Source organism: Dendroctonus ponderosae, unplaced genomic scaffold (assembly GCF_020466585.1).
Source record: "Dendroctonus ponderosae isolate FM_Combo_2020 unplaced genomic scaffold, Dpon_F_20191213v2 Dpon_F_20191213_9, whole genome shotgun sequence".
NCBI classification, from domain to species: Eukaryota; Metazoa; Arthropoda; class Insecta; order Coleoptera; family Curculionidae; genus Dendroctonus; species Dendroctonus ponderosae.
Genome location: NW_026019116.1, coordinates 126481 through 136581, shown reverse-complemented (window position 1 = coordinate 136581; position 10101 = coordinate 126481).

The following is a 10101-nucleotide window of genomic DNA, read 5'->3' as shown; positions in this document are numbered from 1 at the left end:
GAGCAGTTGAAGTTCCGTGGAGTGTTTACCACGGAACCCAAACTGCTCAGGCGGCAGTAGGTCAAGCTCACTCGTTTCCCCCGTAAGCCTCCGCAAGTGTGGTTCTCGTCGTCGCTTATATAATTTCCTCCAGGTAACCCAGATGGTTCCCGAAATCTCCAGAACAGGTGCGAAACTTCCTGCTTGTCAGTGTCTTATTTAACAGTAAATGGGGCGCAAATGTGGCTCCCATTTACTAAAATACCATCAATTTCGATCCCCCCATTCCAAACGTGAGTACCCCAGGCCATTTCCGTTACAATATATTTCATATACAATAGCCTGTAGCCAAGTCTAACCGTTTTGGTTTTTATGTAAAATTTTATGCAGCAATTTTTCCTTTGATGAAATTTGTCAATTTTAGTCGCATTTATTGTTGAAAAAGACTGACTTTAATGGAATTTCGAAAACATTTTGAAAACTTCTTTATTATTTGTGAAAAATGCGATAAAGCCCTATCAAGAACATATTTGCCATTCGATATCTACAAAAACAGAAGCCTTCATGCTGTGCTGTTTAACAAATTATAGAAAATTTCAAGAATTTTGAATACGTCTTAATACCAGTGATTGATATAATAATAATTAATGGTACGTAATCGGTTCTTGCTATAACTTTATCACATTCTCCATAAATAATAAATAAGTTTATATAATCTTCGTTTGTATAATTTAAGCGTCCGGGCATGATTATTAATAATTTTCAAAAGGTAACTGTCAGCTGCCAGCATTTCTTTGGCATTTGATTGTGTTAAAAATGGCCACTTTCGTCATGGCAACTAAGAGGGACAGGATTTAAAAGAAGGCGCTTCAAAATAGCCATAAGAAAACATGAAATTGGCAATATTACGCGTTACGCGAATGGAAAGAATTTCACTATGAAAACGAGCTTCCGAGATAGTCTGATTTGCTGCAGTCATTAAAGCAAACCTTTCCGTTTGAAACAATTAACCCGTCAAATAATGACAACATTAAGTCCAGAGGTCAAGGAACAGATGTTCCTTGATATCAAGTACATTTATCTACAGAAAACAACTATTAAGTCAAATGCAATTTCTGTCAAAAATGTCATACTATTTAAAAATGTCCAGAGTTCCTAGCATTACCTATTTCCGATCGATTAATAAACATAAGGCGCCGTAATCTTTGTGAAAATTACTTTACAGTGTACAGGAAACCAAAACATACCGACCGGTATAATAAAATATAAGTGGTAATAACATAATGTATATAACTATTGAATGAATAATAAATGCGCTGACGATTCACATGAAGTGCATTCTTGTGCATTTTATTGAACATAGTGGCAGTTCTTACCATAATATAATTTAAAAATTCCCTGTTCTAAACTAAACATACTTCCCCCTTTTGAGCAACTGCTCAAAACATTTCTTAAAAGGTACACTGTTCACTAGGCATTGGAAGCGGATACACTTTACTAATGGCAGGTTCAAATGTACCGTGTTGCGTTTTAACAGACACTACTCGCACTTCGCCGTCAAGTCCTGGATGCACTTCGATTATTCTTCCTAATAACCATCTGCATGGAGGAAGGTTGTCGTTCTTCAGAACAACCATTGTCCCCAGTTTGACCGTTGAACCTTTCGTCTTCCATTTGACCCGTCTTTGTAAATCTGCAACATACGATGAAGCTCTGGTTGATTTGTTGCATCATTTGAAATCTGGACAGCCGATTTGTCTTCCCATCGTTGAGTAGATCGGTGGTGTAATCATTAGCGTGCCAATCAATAGGTGGGATGGGGTAAGAGGGGTTAAATCGTTAGTGTCTGAAGACATTGGATGCAATGGTCTTGAATTAAGGACAGCAATCTATACTAATAGTGTTAAATATTCTTCATAAGTAAGAACGGAATCACCGATTACCTTGTACACATGATATTTTATTGCTTTAATGTTTGATTCCCACAAACCACCGAAATTAGGGCTGTTAGGAGGAATAAAGTGCCATGTAATGTTCTCTTTCGAACACAATGCAATCAACTCATTTTCCGAATTTTGCAAGAACTTATAAAATTTTATTAGTTCTTCTTGAGAAGCCACAAAATTAGTGGCATTATCAAAATAGAGATGAGACGGAGTTCCCCGTCTAGCTGTAAATCGCCTAAGTGATGCGATAGAAGCCTCACTTGTTAAGTCCGTGACCAATTCAATATGAATGACTTTTGTTGCAAAACAGATAAACATACAAATATATGCCTTATAGGTTTTATAAGGCCTTCCTTTACGGTCTCGTAGGCTTACTGGTCCACACCCGTTATTGAAAGAGGCTTAAATACATTAACTCAGTGTTTCGATAAATCACTCATAATTGTATTTGCTGGTTTTGGTTTAAATCGAAAACACCTAAGACAATTACATTCATTCCTGACGTTACCCAGAAACTTTGTTTATCTGAAAAAAGGAAAAGTTGTGGATCTGGATGGAGCAATCTGATATGTTCTGACAAAAATATTAATTTAAAAAATGTATGCTTTCCGTCTAAAAGAATTGGATGTTTCGTATCAAAGATAATGATTAATTTTTTAATCTTCCCCCAACACGTAATAACCCATTTGAATCTATGAAAGGGTTTAAGAGAAACTAATCTGTTTTTTTTATTCAGCTTTTTTATGCTTTTAATAATTGTTATTTCGTCAAGATGGCGATCGTTCTGAGCCAATTTTGATAGAAAAATCGTACTGTTCTCCAGTTCTATTATCGTCAGCTGACCAGTTTCTTTTTGTTCTATGTTTCTTGAATTCCTTGAAATACGCGCTTAAGCTTGATTAAAGACGAAAATCTTTCAAATATCTGTAATGGCTTACAAGAAAAATTGCAAATAGAAACTATGTATTTATTTTTCAATTCGGGAACTTTTAGATTGCTCGCACATTTAAAGTGGCGCGGCCAATCTCGTTTTCCATGTAAAAATTTAGTCCCGCTCCACGATAAATCATTTTTGCACAAATCATCTGAATGCATACCATGAGATGCTATGTCTGCAGGATTGTATTTAGTATTAACATAGTTCCACATAGATTTATCGGACAGTTTTTTTATCTCAGCTACTCTGTTACTAACTAAAAGTTGAAGTTTACCAGCGTCAGTATTTAGCCAACTTAATACAATTTGTGAGTCAGACCAATAGAAAGAATCAAACTTTAATGTAAGTGAATCTGAAACATTTCGCATTAAACGAGCTAGAGCGAGAGCCCCACAAAGTTCTAATCGAGGAATAGTTAAGGTTTTAACTGGGGCAATCTTAGTTTTCAAGCATAGTAATTGAACTTACACTTCTCCAGATAAATCTACTGAACGTACGTATACCACAGCACTGTATGCATTCAAGCTTGCATCGCTAAATCCATGCAATTCAATGGAAACAGGAGAATTATAAACGGTAAGTAATTCGTAAATCGTCTAATATAGGCAATCGAAGGGCAAACACATCCCATTGTTTGCTTAATTTATGCGGCACACAATCATCCCAACCCAATCATTCCAACCACATCTTTTGGATTATTATCTTGGCTATGATTACGCAAGGGCTGACTAACCCTAATGGATAAAGTAAAGTTTAGTGATGTTACTCAGCAACTGTCTTTTTGTTATATGACCATTAAGAGAAGGAATGGAAACCTTGAATGATAACAAATCTGACTGATTGCTCCATTGAATACTCAATGTTTTGGCACTCTCATTTTCACCAAAATCCAAAATTTCAAATGTATGAAAAGTGTCTGATAAACCCTTTAGAATGACATGGCTATTGGAAGCCCATTTTCTTAATGAGAATGATGCGACTTTAATATACTGGAAACTTGATTACAAAAAGCAGCGCCATGAACTTCATTATCAAAACCTGTCATTAAATCATCCACATACATATCACGGTCAATAACTTCGCATGCTGTTGGAAATTTATCTCTATTAATAGATGTTAAATGTTTGAGACATTTTATTGCCAAGTAAGGCGCACGTGAAGTTCCGTAAGTAACAGTTTGCAGTTCAAAAATTGATATGTCATCCCTGAAGTCATTTCGCCACAGAACATTTTGAAGGTATATATTGTCAGAGTGGATCTGTCGATACATTTAGGCCATATCGGCAATAACTACAAATTTATGTTGTCTGAAACGTAACAATATTCTAAAAATATCGTTCTGAATAGCTGGCCCTGTGTACTGAATGCCATTTAAAGATTGGCCTGATGTAGTTTTAGAATAACCATCAAATACGATTCCAACATTGGTTGTGAGACTCTGTTCTCGAATTACTGGAAAATGAGGTAAAAACAACGAAACATAGAACAGTCGTTAACCTCTGTCAACTTTCTCATGTGTTCCAGCTCCACATACTCATTCATAAATAAAACATACTTTTCTCTAAGTCCTTCGTTACGTTTCATTTTAGTTTCTCTCAATGGCCATTTGTTTGGATTCTCCTAGTTCAAAATGCGATTCCTTTAATGGAAGTCGAACGATAAATTTACCGGAACTATCACGAGACACAGTTTTTTTTAAATATTCCACACAAATATCCTCTTCCATTGTTAGCCATTGTGAGTCATGCGAAAGCTCTTCAAGCAACCAGAATTTTTCGAGATCATTTTGTTGCAAAAAATTACAAGTGACTTGCTGTTTCAAAATAGAGTTTGGTATACTACCTGAGACGACATAACCGAAAACAGTGTTGATTAAAAGAGGTTTGTTCTTTCCCAAACTAACCCTTCCATCTAAAAGAATTTCCCAAAATACATCAGCACCCAACAATAAATCCACAACTTGTGGCACATTAAAAGAAGGATTAGCCAGAGGAAGGTCACTTGGAATAGATCAACCAGAAGTATCAATTGAGTATGAAAGGAGATTGTCCGTGATTTTTGGAACTACAAAACATGCGATATTCCTTTTTAATGGGCTAATTGTTGATTTAATAAATATCTCACATTTTCATTTTGTACTTGACGTAGAATTATTAATGCCTGATACACACAGTTTTACATTTTGCAAAACTGAACCCACTTTTGAACAAAACGACTCAGAAATAAAAGAGCATTGACTTCCTGAATCCAGAAGTGCATTTGCCTTTTGAAAATGTCCATCTTTGTTTTGGACGTAAACAATAGCAGTAGATAATAATACATAATTGGAGTTCGCCATTTTATTACCACAAACCACAGAAGAACCACTGAAAGGAATTTCTTGCTGCGAATTGTTAAAACCACTGTTCTCAGAATCATGTTGCTGTCTAGAACTTCCAGGAATTGTCCATTCAACACCTCCATTCGAGGTTTTTTATAATGTAATAGGAAACTGTGTTTACTTGAACAATACTTACAACAGCCTGAACCACATTTACTACTAAAATGTCCATAGCATAAACAATTGGAAGAAAGTCCCAGTTTCTTTACATGATTCGATGTTTCAGAAATAGACAATTTCAAAAATTTATCACACGCGTAAATTAAATGTTGTTGCTTACAAAAGTTACATCTTGAATCTTGTCTTTTTTCGTTATCGCTTAGAAGCAACGAGTAATGACGCTGTTTTCCTTTGGGGTCTGATCGCATCACTTTTTTTAGAAAAATTGTTCATCTCTAAAGTTTCTAAAAAATCAGCTCTATTTTGAAGAAAACTAAAAAAATTTGTCAAAGTTAGCAACTTTTTATCTGTCCTAGTTTGCTCCCATTCCGTATTGGTGTTTTTGTCTCATTTTAATGAAACCATGTATATTAGTATTGCATCCCAGTGCTCAGTAGGAAGTTGTAATGTTTTAAATGCTCTTAGGTGCTCATTAATTGTATCTATTATTTGTCTTAAATGAGAGGACGATTCTTTGCTCAAAGTTTGAATCTCGAAGGATTTTACGTGATGATTAACTAATAATTGGGAATTGTCAAACCTATCGCATAATAGTTCTCACACATTGTTATAATTTTGCGCCGCAAAGTCCAAACTTTGTATGCTCTTTAACGATTCATCCCCCAAACACGACCGCAAATAATGAAATTTTTGTATATCCGAAAGTCCAACATTACTATGGAACAAAGCCTCAAACGTATCCTTAAATTCCAACCATTTACTGAACTCACAATTAAAAGTTGCACATTTCGTAGGCGGTAATTTTATTTCCTGTAAGTAAAATGATTCTGGGGTTGAATAGTTTCTGTTTGAGACCCTACTGTTCGCACTTATAACAGAATCGTTATTTTCGTACTTTTTAAAGATTTGTTTGGCCTTTGCCACGAGACAGTAATAATTATTTTCAAAAATATTTCTTTCTTGACTTTGTATTTCTACTTGGTCGAGAGGGCAGTCAATTTCAACTTGGTTTTTAACCGACTCAAATTAATCAAATACTTGTTCTAACTTCGTTAATCTTATCTGTAACTCAATGATGTATTTGGCCTCTAATTGCTCCTCAGCCACGAACTTAACGTAGACAGGATCGAAATATTTTATAAAATTTGTAATTTTGTGCTTTACGATTCCACGTTTACGTATTAAGGCACGCATATCGGTCATGACTGTATAAATTGTTAAAATAGAACCTTCAATATAATAGAATTAATAATACTTTAAAAATCTTGCTTAATGAACGGCTTGTAGCAAGTTAAGCAAATCAGTCGAATGACAAATGGAATTTTGCTTAATTTCAAGGGTTAAAACGAATTGGCTAGATAGTTACAGTGACACTTCCAGTCAATTAATCGATTAATCGATAATCTCTACCACATAAATGTTTGAAATATAATCAAAATTCCAGTTTAACATAATCAAAGTAAGACCAAAGCTGAACTTAATCAAAAAACACTACAGGGGTACATGTGGAAAGGAATTGGCTTACTTGATAATCCTCCAACATCTCTGGAATCCGGTTCGAAGGACCAAAATTATGTTCGGATGTTTGCACACATCTCTTCAATATAGTCGATGTATTTATATTTTTTGATGAAGAAAACAAGAAATAGCCGCTAACTAAATTTATTGTAAAATCATAGACACGTGGTAACATTAGCTGATGTGATGGATGTCGGTGCAGCGGTAATCGAATGAATAAAAAATGCGCTGACGATTCACAATGCGCTTCACATGAAGTGCATTGACAGACATCTGCGTTAAAAGTGGTGGCAACATACTGGCAGTTCTTACAATAATATAATTAAAAAATTCTCTGTTCTAAACTAAACAGAAGTAGATCCGGTAATCGGAGCAGGCATGAAAAAAATGAAAAAATCAATTTCAGTTCACGAATTAACCTTCAAAGCAGAAGATTGGGTTATATTTTCACGGGCAGTGTTCCAATCGATTACATTACAATAGTATGTAACTTTTCAAAAATTCATTGCCCTGAAGATGAACAATTAAAACGATTTTGGGGATTAGAAAAAGTCAATGTTTCTCCTAATCTCTGTTAAGACGATATCGATTGTGAAAATTTATTCTCCAGGGACACTTTCCAAGACGGTCAAGGTCAATTTATGGTAAAATTTCCCCTAAAACCTTCCACCAGTCTTCTAGGTGACTCAAAAAGAAGCGCAATGAAAAGTTTTTTGAATTTAGAAAGAAAATTCTCTGAACACACAATTAAAATAATGTATTGTGACTTTATGAAAGATTATGAAAGTTTAGGTCACATGACTAAATTATCCAATGTCGAGTCTTACAATACAGACATTCCAGATTATTTTTTACCTCATCACGGTGTTAATCGAGATCACTCCAGTACTACTAAATTAAGAACAGTTTCTTCGTCTGGATGGTCTCTCAATGATTTACAGTACATTGGACCCAAAGTACAGAATTATATTTTTTGTAGTCTTTTGCGGTTCAGAACTTATAGATATGCTGTATTCGCTGATGTGTCCAATATGTATCGATGCATTCAGATGCATCCCAATCACCGTTCGTTAGAACAGATTATTTGGCGTGAAAATCCTAACGATAAACTCGCTATTTACCAATTAAACACCGTTTCATATGGTACTAGTTCAGCCCCTATTTAGCTATTAAATGCTTGAAGCAATTGGCTTTAAATTATCGAGATCAATTTCCTCAAGCATGTCACTCAACTCTAAATTATTTCTATGTGGATGACCAGTTGACTGGTTCAAATGATCTGTCAGAACTACAATATTGATGCAGGCACATTCATAAAATTCTCAAATCAGGTAATTTCATTATTCGAAAATAGATTTCAAATTTCTCAGAAATAACCAAGAATTTGCATTCAATACCAGTATCAAATGCGACATTGGAATTCGTAAAGTTTGATAGCTGCAAAACTTTGAGGATTCAATGGTATCTCTTTTCTGGCAATTTAAGTTATAATATTAAACAATTTCATTCTGATAACCCGATTACTAAACGAACGATTCTATCAGCAATTGCTCAAATTTATGATCCTTTAGGACTTCTATCCCCTGTAGTAATATCCAAACTTCTTATTCAACGTTTGTGGTCAATAGGTGTTTCATGGGATAGTCTAATTCCTTCAGACCTAGAAAAAGCTTTCCATTTATTTAAAAATAATCTCATACAATTGAACAAGTTGAATAGTTCAAGAAATGTTATGTCCAATGGTAGCAGTCTCGTTGATATATACTGCTTTTGTGATGCTTCACAGAGTGCCTATGCAGCTGCAGTTTATATCGAAAGTCAAGATAGTCATAGAAACTACGAAGTTTATTTGCTGTGCGCAAAAAGTAAAGTGGCTTCATTAAAAAGTATTACTATCCCAAAACTCGAGTTATGCGCTTGCTTACTTGGTGCCCAGTTATGCAATTTGGTCAGACTATCTTTGTCACTATTGTGGCCAGTTTTTTGGTGGTCAGATTCACAAGTGGCACTACACTGGATCAAAGCATACTCTGCTAAATTACAAGTTTTTGTATCTAATAGAGTTTTCCTAATTCAGTATAGGACTCAATTAGATCATTAGCGATATGTTTGTACGACTGAGAATTCTGCTGATTTACGCTCTAGGTGTATCAGCAGACACCCCTCTTCCAAGTTCTCTTTGGTGGACAGGTCCCCAATTTTTATATTTATCTAGTTCTGATTGGCCTGTTAACAATCCATCTATTCCTTTTAGTAGTTTACCAGAACTTAAACGACAAACTAAAGTTTTGAAAGTATCTACATGTCAGCCAATTGATTCATTTAATAATTATTATAGTTTACAAAAATTACTGCGTTCAGCAGTTTTAATCAGTAGATTTATTCAAAACTTAAGAAACAAAAGAAACACGAATCATTTCTGGTTCTCTTACTGCACATAAAATAAATAATGCTAACAATGTTTTAGTAAAACTAAGTCAAGGTTCAAATATGTTCAATCAAATTTCACTTCGTGCTTTAATAAACAATTCGCATTTACCTAATAAACACAAGCTGTCAACGCTCACCCCATTCATTGACAATGATGGAAACATTAGAGTTGGTGGAAGGTTGAAAACACTTATTTGCCGGACCAAATTAATATTAGTTATTCCACCCAGGACCCCAATTTTTATTTTTATTTGTTGTTTATTTGCTGTTATTAGTTACAAGTTTTCTCCAAGGCCTGCTACTTGCCCTATGGGGAATCTACCCAATCAAAGAATCACGCCCAGTTTACCGTTTGAAAATACCGGGCTGGATTAAGCAGGACCTTTTTTTCATTCTAAATAAAACAGAAAGAGGAGCAAAAATGATTAAATGCTATCTAGTAGCGATTATAGATCTGCCAGTTGGTACTACAACGGACGATTTAACAGATTTCCATCCAATAGAAGCACGTTCAGATCATCGTGCCATCGTATAAACGGATTCATGGCATGATCTATTCTTTCCACAGTGACGTGACAACTACCAGAAAGGCTTACCACAGTTTTACCAAAAAACATCAGATGCTACATTGGCGTGGTGGCGACCGCATCTCCATGCCATGCTGCCATGTGCGTTGTCTTTTTGCTTTCTAATCTCTGTTCGATTTAGTTTTTTTCCAGTGGAAAGTGTTATTGTATTTTCATAAAGAGCACATCGAAAAGGTCCAAAGTAAGTGAGTTGCTAAACTTTTG